Source organism: Drosophila albomicans, chromosome 3 (assembly GCF_009650485.2).
Source record: "Drosophila albomicans strain 15112-1751.03 chromosome 3, ASM965048v2, whole genome shotgun sequence".
NCBI classification, from domain to species: domain Eukaryota; kingdom Metazoa; phylum Arthropoda; class Insecta; order Diptera; family Drosophilidae; genus Drosophila; species Drosophila albomicans.
Window position 1 is genome coordinate 29,888,119 of NC_047629.2, and position 12,869 is coordinate 29,900,987.

A 12,869-nucleotide genomic window follows, 5' to 3' on the forward strand; every position below is an offset into this window, starting at 1 on the left:
TTGTATTATTTAATTTGTTTCGTTGTATAACATAATTTGTAGTCTGAGAAATGGTACTCAATGTCTTGTCGTGTTTTGTGCTTAGAAGCGGAGCTTTATTTACAAATGATACTGAAAGCTCCAGAAATAGCGCCATCTATTGGTGGACCACGATACATGCAAGCATTAATTGCTAGATCAGCTGATCGTGTGAAGTCCAGACCAAAATAGACAAGCGATTACCTTTTTGAGTAGGATTAATTGTCAAATTTCCGAAAAAAAGGTTTTTTTTGTTGTTGGTTTTGGCTGGAAGAAAAATGGTTGGCAGGTTATGTGCCGAACCTGAAAAAATGTGTACAAGTGCATGTGACTAAAAAGTATATATCTCAGTGAAGTGGTTGGCGAAGCCTGATGCAGATATCTTACTTGTAAGTATACAATGATACTGCAATGTATAATTGTTATACTGATATATTAATGGTATTTGTTCTCGCAAAAGTGCACCTTTGCCGTCAACCCAACACATGCAATAGATGGTTGTCCACTGCAGGAGTTTGTCCTCCCATACCAAGTGCCGTTTTCCAGATTAGGGTAAATATTTGTTGAACGTATGTTTAGTTTTTCGTTGTTCTAAGTTTAGTTTTGTCTATTTATTTTTAGATTCGGCACTTAGTCATATTTTATATAAAACCTGGTATTAAACTGACTCTAATGACCCAGTCATATTTTTATATAAACCCAGCCATATTTTATATAATAGCCCAGCGGTAGAATTTTAAATTAATTTAAACTGCAACTTCAACAGACACAACTGCTTGATTAACGGCCAACCACCCAAAGCTCCACGTCGCAGCTGTGCTGGCCAGATCAGCTGTCTGGACAACACAAACAGTTGAGCGGTTGTTAGCTTCAGACGCTCATTGAGCATCAGGAGAATTGCAGGCTGTGATTCTACTGCCGAAAGCACCTGCGTCTGCCAGCCGTGCGTTCTTCGTTTACTGGTTGCTCCGCACTTGTGGTGGCTTCGAGGCCGAGTATATGCGACACCCAGGAGAAAGGCGAACAGCTGGATAGCAGCTTATGTTTTTTTTTTGTTGATTCTTGTTAGGTTACGTTGTTCTGTCCCAATTATGCATCTATAAGTGATAGTCCATCAATGTTGTAAGTGTACTATGATGTGGCGAGAAAGTTGAACCAACAACTTTTCTTGGGCCCTCATAATACAAGTACCGCTGTACTATTGTATGAAAATAGAAGTGACAATCATTTAAGAATGCATGTAAGGCAACACATATAGGCAAATTATTATTGTAAAATTGTATTTAGTTATAGAAATTAATGTTTTTATATTGCCTGAAAAGCAAGTAAAACCATACTTGCATACATTTGTATGTATGCATGTTTGTGTTGATCGACGTTACCGGTCATAGCAAGCAGCTTTCATGCAGGCGCAAAAGCTCGCAATTATTATTATTCCCCACAGATACACCACAGACAGGCACCAACACAAGGAAAGATCTTTCTGCGTGGGAGTCTCTAATGTATGTAAGTCTGTTTCACTCTAACTAATTAATAATACATGAGCTACAGCTAAAGCTTCCCTTTTGCTGGTGGTCCATCTGACCATAGCGCTGCTACAGCTGTCTGCAGTCCCAGCGGTCAGTGACCTTGCGAGACTGGCAATAGCAAAACATTTCATTGAGTGACAGCCATCAGCTGATCCTCATTTTTACTTGCATCTAGTGATTGCCTATATTCGGTGTGATGACCTAACATTGCATTTCTAAATGAACCAAAACTAGTTCATTTTAGCTAATTTTTTTTCCTTCTCTTAATTTATTCAACATTTAAATGCAAAAATAATTATTTATATTATAATTATGCTAGATCATATTTTATATTTATAGGTTAATTATTTTTAGTTTTTCTTTATTTATTTTTTTTTTTTTTTTTGCCTTATTTAATTAATTCCGCCTCATACACACTTAATATGTTTGTCCGTTAAATTATTTATTTATTTATTTTTCTTGTCATTTTTTTTCTTGTCATTTCATAATGTTGTTAATATTCCAAGTATTTTTGTTATCTGTTAATAAATTAAGTATGTCCGCTTAATTGTTCACTTTTATTTGGAACCATGCCTAACCAAGCAGGAGTAGGTTAGCCGAACCACTGTCTTTTAGGGATCCTGCCAACTTTTAGTTTTTGGCAATGAATGCAGGATCACGGTAGGGTGGGCGTCTGCACACAATAACAGCTGTGTTGCGTGAGAGAGTGGCTCCGTCTTCTTTGTTAACCTACCTTCCTCTCCTTCCCTTTCTCTTCTCTTTCACTATTGTTTAATGTAACCTTCCCCTTTACACTCCTTCTTTTCTGTCTTCCCTTATGTACGCGAATTTTAAATGTATTATTGTTATAAGTGTGTGCGTCCTATTAGTTGGCCCTTTCCTTGAACCCCATGCTATCTGAGCAAAGCCCGGAGAAGCCAGCGCGTACGCCACGCTAATAAACCCAACACCAGCACCAGACGAATACTACACTAGTGATTCGTTACAGTGTGTTTGCATCTGTTTCTGTATAGAAGGAACTTAGTGACAGTGCTCGTAAAAAAATGCCTTGCCAAAAAAGGGAAATGTATTTTTTGGCACAAGTTTTTTACATGCACTTGCTGTGGGTTATGTTTGTGTTGGTGTTGGCCTCGTTGTTGTTCTCATTCTCGTTGTTCTTCGCATTGCTTCGTTGTTGTTGTTGCTGTTGTTGTTATTGTGGCTATCAGACTGAGGCTTTGTCCTGGTCTTGGGCACAGGTCCTCGTTGTGTGCCGGTCAACTTTCCATGTTTGAGCGTCATTTTATTAAGTTGGCAACACTTGCAGAGCAACGTAGAGCAGCGTCTGTTCCTGGCCGGGCCTACAATTGGGGTCAGCAAGAAGTAAAAACATTTTATACAACTTTTTCTTTGACGCTCGCTAGCCTCCCACATCCCACTTCCCACATCCCACCTCCCACATCCCAAGCACTCTCCTTTAATATAGTTATTTTAAAGTTTTTCGTTTAATTTTCAATTTGCTGTGGGCGACATTTTAAAATTCCACTTTTTCGTCGTAGGCTCATGCTATACACAGCTGGTGGACAACATAGTCCCAGCTGTTAGCCTTGTTTTAATGTGTACCCAACTTTTTCTTCAGCTCTCTTGTTTGTGGCCAAAAATTGCTTTTATAAATCTACATTTATGTGTGTGTACACACTTCATTCACTATGCCACTATGCAAGCAGAGTATTTTCCAACATGTTTTGCTAACGAGCAATCTATGCATTTTCAATTTTTGCCTATTTATTTATTTTATTTGCCAACATGTTTGCACTGTCAACACAGCTCTCGATTTATGTAGCATACTTTTCGGCTCTTTTCTTTTTGCCCAAACTCGAATTTGTCATGCGTGCGAAATGAGTAAAGTTTTTGCTACCACAAATATGAGTATAGCAATAATAATAGTAAAAGTAATAACTATAGTGTGATTATTATTATTGGTATTATTATTGCTGTGCTAACTTTCGATGCTTGTGCTTTGTAGTTGTTGTGTCTTGCCGCCTAGGGGCAACGCTTTGTCGCCGTGTTAATGTTAGTGCTTGTTGTGTGGCAAGTCAATATTTTTATAGTCTTGTGTGACCAGAAAAACACTCTGTTGTCCCTACATGTGGTGTAGACAATACGCAATGTGTTGTGTGAACTGTTTTTGTTTAATATACAATATTATCAGAATAAAAACGAAATATGTACATTGAATTGATCAAGAGCAAAGTTTATTTGAATTTCTCAAAACATTAATATTACATGTTGTACTACAATTTGATCAGCTTATTACTAGGACAATGTTTTGTAAATTCACTCTTATTGTTTGCAGTGCTTGCTACGAAAAAAAAGATTTGCTTTTAATATAAACAAGTTATTTAAACAAAGTTATATCAATTTTCAACATTCAACTAAACAAATAGTAGAATTTCTTTAATATTAATCATTATTAAAAATTTCTTAAATATATTTCTTATTTTTTGCTTCGTACTTCCGATTTAATAATAGATTTCGAATTTAATGATAATATTTAGTGTAAATACGCAAACTACAACTATCAATAATAAAATACGTTTAGGAGTTGATTAGAATTTCTTAAAAGAGATATAACAGCGGTGAAGGCAAATCGATAGACCCCATCCGTATCGGTTGGAATTAACAAGTGGATAGGCACGAAGCTGTCGGTATCATCAGTGGTCAGTAGTAGATCAACAGTTTTTAGAAGCAGAACATCAGTATGAAGTTGAACTGTAATCGTCAAAGTAGAACAATAGCAGTAGTCGTTAGTTTTAGCTGAGCCCATCGTCGTCAGCAGGAAGATGTATTATTTAAAATTATCACACAGTACTATTACTATAATTATCAAATATCCGATTATTGAATAATAATAAGATTCGTGGTTGCTTAGAATCGATAATAGATTCTCTTTTCAAATAAATATGCGATTTTAATAACATTATTATACCCGCTACCCATAGGGTAGAAGGGTATTATAACTTTGTGCCGGCAGGAAATGTATGTAACAGGTAGAAGGAGGCATCTCCGACCCTATAAAGTATATACAGCTGTGACCATTGAAATAGCAGTGCAGACGACCTACACATTTAAAGTTGAAAAATATTATTATAAACACAACTTCGAGACAAATTTTTTTTATAACAGCTTAATATATTTAATTTGCGATAATTAAACATATTTTTCATTTTGGATAATTCAATATTTTTCCGAATGTGGATATTAACATATGAAAATGTCCGTATTATGAAGATCATTGAAATAGCAGTGAAAAAAACAAAAATGTAATAAATTTCAAAAAATCTTATAAATAACTTAATCCTTCTAAATTTCGAGTTGAATACGACCTTATAATTTGTTGTGTAGCCTTTATTGGCTATTAGAGCCTCACAGCTACGTGGCATGGAGTCCACCACGTCCTCGCAACGCTTGCAGGGATTCTGGCCCTATACCTCCTGTACAACTTGTCAAAGGTGTGGCTTAGATGTCGGGGATTTCTTGGCAACATAATGCTTGAAGTCCTCCATCAGTTCCCAATCGGATTTAAATCCGGAAACTGTGCTGACATGGCATTACATCAGTTTTTCATGACCAAACCACTCCGTGACCAGTTGGCCGGTGTGTTTAGGTTTCGTGGCTCTGCTGAAAAGTCCATATTGAAGGGGCATTTCATCCTGAGAATACTTCAGCATGATGTTTCTTAATATATTTTCAAAGATTTCTTGGTCTATGATCTCATCGATCATATTTATAGGTCCCACACCACTGTATGAGAAACATGCCCAGATCATGATTTGAAGACCACCATGGTTAGCGGTCTTAAGGGTATGGTTTAGGTCATTTTCGGTGATTGGTGGTCAACGGACATATTGTCTTGAACTTTTCTAACAATTAACACCAGTTTAGACTCATTTGTCCAAAGAATATTACGCCATTTGGAAAGTGGCCAGTTCAAGTGGCGCTTGGCAAACTCCCACCTCGCTTTGAGATGTCTATAACCAAGTAATTGCACCTTTTCTGGACTTCGGGTATTCAAATTTGTATCCACCAGTCTTCGGCCAATAGCCACTTAACTAATTCCCCAACTCAGCCCTGCTTTAATATCCCTACAGGATGCAAAAGGATTAGTTTAGCTGAAGAGCACTATGCATCGGTCCTCTAAAATTGTGGTTTTTTGTATCACACTACGGTTTTCAGGCTTTGATTTATAATTTATGTCATTAAAAACCATTTTGGTAAAACATTTTAGGCGACACAGAACTTTTTTATACAATTTTGCTCCTTCCTAAGCTCAAGAAAGGACCTCCTCTCTACATTAGACCAGTTAGGTCCTTTACACACTAAAATTAATTTTTTTTTTTATAGTTATAGTGTATTGTCGTATAAACTACAATAATAAACCAGATTAAACTCACTTTTCATAAAATTAAAAACAATTTCGGCTTTTTTAGTGGAAGAAAAGAAAAAACTGCTATTCTAATGTTCAGCCCAAAAGTGGTGCACTTGGGTAAAAATATCAAAATTTCAGAAAAACTGATCAAATCTAACGGGGTTTTTGCTGTTTTCTTATCTTTATGCTTCATTTTACAAAAACAATGTGCTAGCGATCAACTAACAAAAAGGAATAACCAAAAAAAACGGTTACATAGTCTTTTCTCTGTCGCACTGCTATTTCAATGGTCACAGCTGTATATTCTTGATCAGCGTCAACAGCCGAGTCGATATAGCCATGTCCGTCTGTCCGTCTGTGTGTCTGTCCGTCTGTCCGTCTGTCCGTATGAAACACTGGATCTCAGAGACTATAAGAGATAGAGCTATAATTTTTTTTCGACAGCATTTGTTATGTTTGCACGCAGATCAAGTTTGTTTCAAATTTTTGCCACGCCCACTTCCGCCCCCGCAAATCAAAAAAATCGAATAACAAGCGTAATTTTAAAGCTAGAGTTACGAAAAATTTGGTTGCGATCAGATAAAAATTGTGGAAGTTATTAAAGAAATACTTTTGTATGGACAAAAACTCCTACTTACTAGGGCTCTTAGTTGCTTTGGCCGACAATCTGGTACATTTTGCTGTCTATGGTATATTTTGAATGGTTTGCTGTATCGATATACCACATATACCATTTGGTATATTTTTAGTATTTTTTTAAGTATTTTCGGTATATTTTGAAAATGATGCCGCAATATTTTGCCTTTATTAAAAATGGGTAGCGGGTATCTCACAGTCGAGCACACTCGACTGTATTTTTCTTACTTGTTATATATTACAATATATAGTATTTAAATTTGTTAATATTTTTTTAGTTTATTAGTAAAAATTATTTGTAAGTGAGTGCATTGCTTGCTCCGAATTAGTAATAAATTTCTTTTACAAATAAATAAGTTATTTTCACAACGTGATATAAATTGTAAATACGCAATAAATTCGAAATATAGCGTCATGCAGTTGAAGCCAATTATTCATTAAATGCAGCTCTGTTCCGACTTTTGTTGCAGCTGTTAAGGATAATTAAAAAATGTCAGCTAAGTAGCAGCCGTGGGGACCACAGCTCAGACTAGACCAGACCAGCAGACCCACACTCGATTGTGGTAACTTGTTTATATTGTTTTTCTTTTCTATGTATTTTTTTTTTGTGTGTTTCTGTTGTTGTTTTGCGTTTTAACTTGGCCAGACGACACCCGACTGGGGCTATAAATTGTCAGCTTTTGTGTACACAAAAATACTTACACTTTGTGAGACACACACACACATGAGCATACAGAGAGTGCATACAGATTTTAAGGGGTGGAGTCCCAGCTGCGAAGCGAACTTATGGCATCGATAAAGTAATGAATTACCAGTTTTGTTGTTGGCATTCCAGTAAAGAGAGAAAGAGGAGAGAAGGCAGACCCGTAAAAATAGTCTAACTATAAATTGTATTTGTATTTTATTATTGCGTCTGTGCATTGTTGTTGCCATGAGTATTGTCAAACATTGCCTCTGATTACGCTGTCAATAAGCTGAGAAAATATGATTTCCTCCTGCCGTGCTGGGGCCAGCTCTTGCCGGTCCTGGTCTTCTTCTTAGTGGTTGTGCGTGCCCGAAAAAGCTGAAAGCGAGCACAACGAGCTGCTAGCCCTGTTGCTTTTGGCTCGAATGGGGTGTTGGCCATGTTAGAATTATGCTCGTCATGACGGCACTTCCGTGCCCAGCGGCTGTTTGCCTATTGTTATGTGTGGCAATCGCTGTGGCAGTGGCAGTGGCAGTGGCAGTGGCAGTGACTGTGACTGTGCCACTGCCATCGAGCCAAGGTGCTTTGCTTGGCATTTATTGGTACTGGGCCGCCTCGTAGCTGTCGGCCTGTCGGGCTGTCTTCGTGTGTTTTTTAAGTTATTGCATGGGGAATCGGACGTAAACTAAACAAACGTGGCCAGGACGTGGCATCCTTGGCACGCCAAGCATAATAACAAATGGAGCTGGCAAAAAAGGAGCATTGCTCTGTGTTGTCTCAGTGGCGACAATCTTGAGTGAGGAAGAGAGCAAGACCATGGGACGTAGAGGGATAGAGATAGAGGGATAGAGAGGCCGGTGCTATCGAAAAGTCCCTAGATCCCTTATGTAATTTTTAGATTTCCTGCTGCTCATTGGTTTTGGTCTCCCGCATTCCGTATCTCGCATCCATCCCGTGGAATATCTGTTGTTTGTGCTTTTATATGCTTATAAATGGTTTGCTTTATGCTGCCATAAAAAATGAATTAAACCTGTTGCCAAGTCCAACAACGCAAGTCATCTTGTGCTTGTGCTATCACAAGCCATTTGCAATATACAAATTGAAGCTGAAGCTTGTGGCAGGCATTCAAAAAATATGCACTGCGCTCTCTCTAATGAAAGTCAAGATGCCAGTCAGTTCTGGCCAAGTTGCGGCTTTTGGCTATCTACCTATCAGTTGCCAGCAAATTGCAAGTTAAACAAAGCTAACGAATTGCTCCAACTTCTTCTTCCCGCTCTCTCCTTTACTCTGCGTGTGTGTGTATGTGTGTGTGTGGGAGGAAGGGAGGCGAACCAGACGGATAGGATTTCCGTCAAAAGTGCCGCAAAAAAGCAACCGAAATTGCTTAGAAGTGAACGCAGTGCAGGGGATTGCGGGCTTAAAAACTGCAAATCTCTCGGATAAGGGTTGAATGGTTGAACGGGAAAGGGTGAAGGGCAACGGGAAATGGGAATTGGCAAGAGTGGGGAAGTTGGAAGTGGAAAGTGGGGATCTGGGGCAAACAGCAGGCAGCAGGCAGCCGACAACCGACAGCCGACAGTCGGCAGCCGGCAGTCAGAAGTCAGCAGCTAACCGGCAGCAGCCGCAAGTTGCCTGTCGACGGGCAAACTTATGGCTAAGACCACAAACAAATTTCATGCTGCAATGTTGCACAGACACAGGACAGAGCATCGGTGTGGAGGAAAGAACGGAGGGAACGGGCAACGGAGGCGGGCAACCGAATTAGATGTGCAAGAAAATTGTCTTCCTGTATGAATTTCATAATTTCCCAAGTTTTAGTTATGAAAAGCAAGCAATTTCCTCTCGCCAACTGCCAAAGCTGCAGAGCACAAGCTCGTTGGGTAGAGAAACACCTCTCGTTTGAGCTGGTTTTCTTGTACTCATCCAAGAGGTGTGCGTGGCCTGGCTTAAAGCGTCATATGTGTGTGCACCGGCAATTTGGCAAGTTTAAACTTTTAATGCGAATCACTTGGGTAAAGTTAAGCTTCGTCTTTTAGTTTGGCGAATGCGTCATATGCCTTGGATTAGTTTTTCAATTTCTGCGGCTCTTGTTTGCTGATGTCATCGACACAAAACACAACACAACTTCAGAGGCTGCCGCACTTCACAAACATCAGCAGTACAACATCTTCTTCTCTTTCTTTGTTTGTTATTTATTTATTTTGCAGGCTGACCCACAATACATGACACTCCAAAGAGTGAGTCAACCCTCACTCACTCTCTGCGTCTGCTTTTGCTGGGCAACCCTTTGTCACATTTTGCAATTTATGTTATTGTGTTTTGTGATTTCTATCAACAACTTTTACTTTTAAGCAAATCTGGCTGTGTCAGGCAACATGCCTAGAGTCTTGATCTTTGAGTATCATCCTCATACTCCTCCATAGCATAGACTCAGTTCCATTTCTATTTCTATTTCGAGTCCGAGTTCGAGTTTGAGCTCTCGCCATGCAGAAAGCAATAAAAATTGTTTACAGACATTATTTGCGCATCCTTTGCGGAAGCACCTTGTATGTTTTACAAGCGTAACAGTAACTTTCCGACGGGTTCGTTCTCCCCAAGATTTTCCATTTAAATATTTTTCTAAATCACCAAAACGAGCACAAAAAAAAATGTAATAATAAAAGAAAACACAATGGCAGCAAAGATTTCTCGGTCATTGTATAAGCACTCTGTTTATTTTGCTACCCGACTATTAAAGTCGCACACACTCCCACACACCCTTACCCACACACACACATACTCACACACACACATACAGAGAGTGAAATTCTCTAATAAACTAATGCTTCTTTTTGGGGCAGTCCGGACTGCCCTTAAATCTATTACAAGGCAGTTGGCCCATAGTTTGTTTGCCATTGCCCTTTGTAGGCTTATTTGCAAAGCATTTTACGGTGTTGTTGTCGTTGCTTTGGGATTACGTCTACGTATTGGCAAATGTTTACCCAATTTGAGGGTGGTCCAAATAGAGTACGAGGTTCTAGACTAGTTTCATAGAAATAACCATTCCCCTTCTAGTCGAACTTCTGTGCTCAGGTGTAGGCAGCACATTTTACGCAGATTTACTATTGGCATTTGGCTTAAAACTTTTTGGGACTTTCCATAGAGAGCATCTTGTAATTTATAGTTAATTGGCATTTTAAAGACCTTTAAGGTAAGCAAATGATTTCTATTAAATATAATTATTGAATATTGGAACTTATTTATTTTAATTTAATTTATTATATTATATTATATTGTATTTAAGGTGATAATATTGAAGAAGTCTTGAAGATTTTTAATTTGAAGTAGAAACCAATTCATAAATTAATCATAATAAATCGTGTATTTATATTTTCTTATTTTAATATTTATGTATGAGAAATCATATAGTATTAATACAATATATTTGAAATGCATTAAATTGTAACTTTTCAAAGAGAACCAAGTCCGGAAAATTTGAGTAATCGATAAGCATTAAGTTGTATTGAATTAAACGAAACTGAATTCGGAAAATATATACATATATATACAATATATATATTGTTTTCAAAATAAGAAATCCAATTAAATTACTTTCCAAATCTAATCAATCTGCAATGTTTGAAAAACTTTGGATGTTACTTTTATTATTATAATTATTATAAATGTATTCTAAATTGAAGACTGAAGGATTTTGGTTTTCTATATATTTGCTACATTGTCTATCATATTTATTTAACATTGAGTTTGATGCTGCGACAATCCTCGTAAAAATATCCATATTATCTAAATAAGAACAGATAAGTAGAAATCATTTAGGACATTAGCTTGAAACATCCAATAGTTAGAATGTTAGAACACATTGAATATATGTATATTGTGTGTGTTTGGCGTGTAGCACTTAGCAGATCCCTTGGAGGCGTAGACCCAAGAGTCTGTTCTGTTCCATTTCCAATCCCCTTCTCCCAACCATACTCCCACCCATTTCCATTCGAAACAACTTCATTTAACACGCATAAAGCTGGGCAACATGTGTGTGTGGCGGCAGCTGAAATTCCTTATGCCAGGCAAAGTGAAACTGTCACTGCGAAGGTTTTTACCGCTTTTCTTTCTGCTCTGCTCTTATGCTGCTTTTTTTTTTTTTTGCTTGCTTGCTAAGAAATGTAAAGTGTGTGAGTGTGTGTGTTGCGACATAAGTATAACTGTTAGAAGAAGGGGAGAGGGGCAAGGGGTTCGCTGGGTTGCATATTTAAATTTATGATTATGTCGTTATGCTGTCTGCCCACATTGCTTAGGCGAACGAAAAAGTGACAGCGGCAAACTTAATACAAATTTATGTGCAACATATTTTTGCACTTTTTCTGGGCATAAAACAGGCAACAACAACAACAACAACCCATAGTCAAGTTAGTGGGGTCTATTTCTCAGACTGGCCAACATATGCTCTGTTTATTCTGGACAAAGTTTCGCTTGATGAGGCAGCTGCTAGCTTGACTCTGGCATGGCAGCAGGACTGCATGCTTCAATGGTTTGTGGATGCTTTCGCTTTAAGGCCAGCCATTAAATAAGAACATTAAAATGCCTTGCTTTGCTGTAGCTAAATTGCATTTCATCTAGTCGAGTCATGCTCGAAAATGACAAATTCTTACATAATAAGAGAGAGAGAGAGACGTCGGCTAAGAAAAATGGCATTCATTTGGCAGGTGAGGCTGCGTGAAATTGACTCAAAGTCTGAGCAACACAAAAACTCAAACTGTGCTGTGTTCGGGGTAGGAGAAGATTCAACATACAATACAAGCTGCGTAGCTAACTCATTTTTAAATACAAATTTATGTTGTTAAATTTTTGTTCGCGAATGGCAAATAAAAAATTTGATTAATTTCCAGTGCCTAATGGCGGACCATAAATTCTGAGTTAATAAAACACAAGTTGATGGCACAAGCGAGGAAGCGAGGACATTCTGCATTTGAGCAGTTGAACAGTTGAGCTGTTGAGCAGCCAAGCTGTCAGCTAGAAGCCAGAAGCCAGCCAGAAGGCAGCCAGAAGCCTGAAGCCTGAAGCCTTCTTTTGCCTTTGTGCTAATAACAAATTTGTCACGAGCCACTTTGACAGTTGTGTGTCACAACTCGGGGCTCCACTTGTGGCCACAAAACCACTAAAGTGCAGACGGGGATGTGGTGGGACACAATGAAAGCCACCGCAATCCACCCACAGTGTCAGCAAACGCCAACTGCCACTGACAGCGACAGCGACCCAAAGCACAGTGGGTCAAGATTTAGGTTTAAGGTGAGAGCGAAATGAAAATGTTAAAGAAATAGAGTTGAAGTCCGATGGAAACTATAGCCGCAAATTGCAATGCAAATAATTGTTTTTATATGATTTCTTATTTTTAGTCCATTATATGATGGTGTCTAACATATCAAACTATATTATTTAATCACATTTTTCTGATAAACAAAAAAATTAACTAATATTTTGTACTAATAAATTTTGCAGCAAAGTATTTTGAAACAAAATAAAAGAAACTGCTTCAAATTACAATGTAATGCAAATATATATTTTGATAGCACGATTGAATATTTTTAGAGCGTAAAAG

General features: G+C 38.0%; 1 long non-coding RNA gene across 2 annotated transcripts; it reads left to right on the top strand.

Moving 5' to 3' along the window:
- Nucleotides 1-272: 272 nt before the first annotated feature.
- LOC117569521 (uncharacterized) lies at nucleotides 273-1,745 on the top strand. Of its 2 annotated transcripts, XR_007954848.1 has the most exons (4): nucleotides 273-407; nucleotides 479-570; nucleotides 640-673; nucleotides 1,463-1,745. It is a non-coding gene; the product is annotated as an uncharacterized LOC117569521 (long non-coding RNA). The 2 variants fall into 2 exon arrangements; XR_004572260.2 differs by lacking the exon at nucleotides 1,463-1,745 and having other exon boundaries at nucleotides 640-708.
- Nucleotides 1,746-12,869: the final 11,124 nt, after the last annotated feature.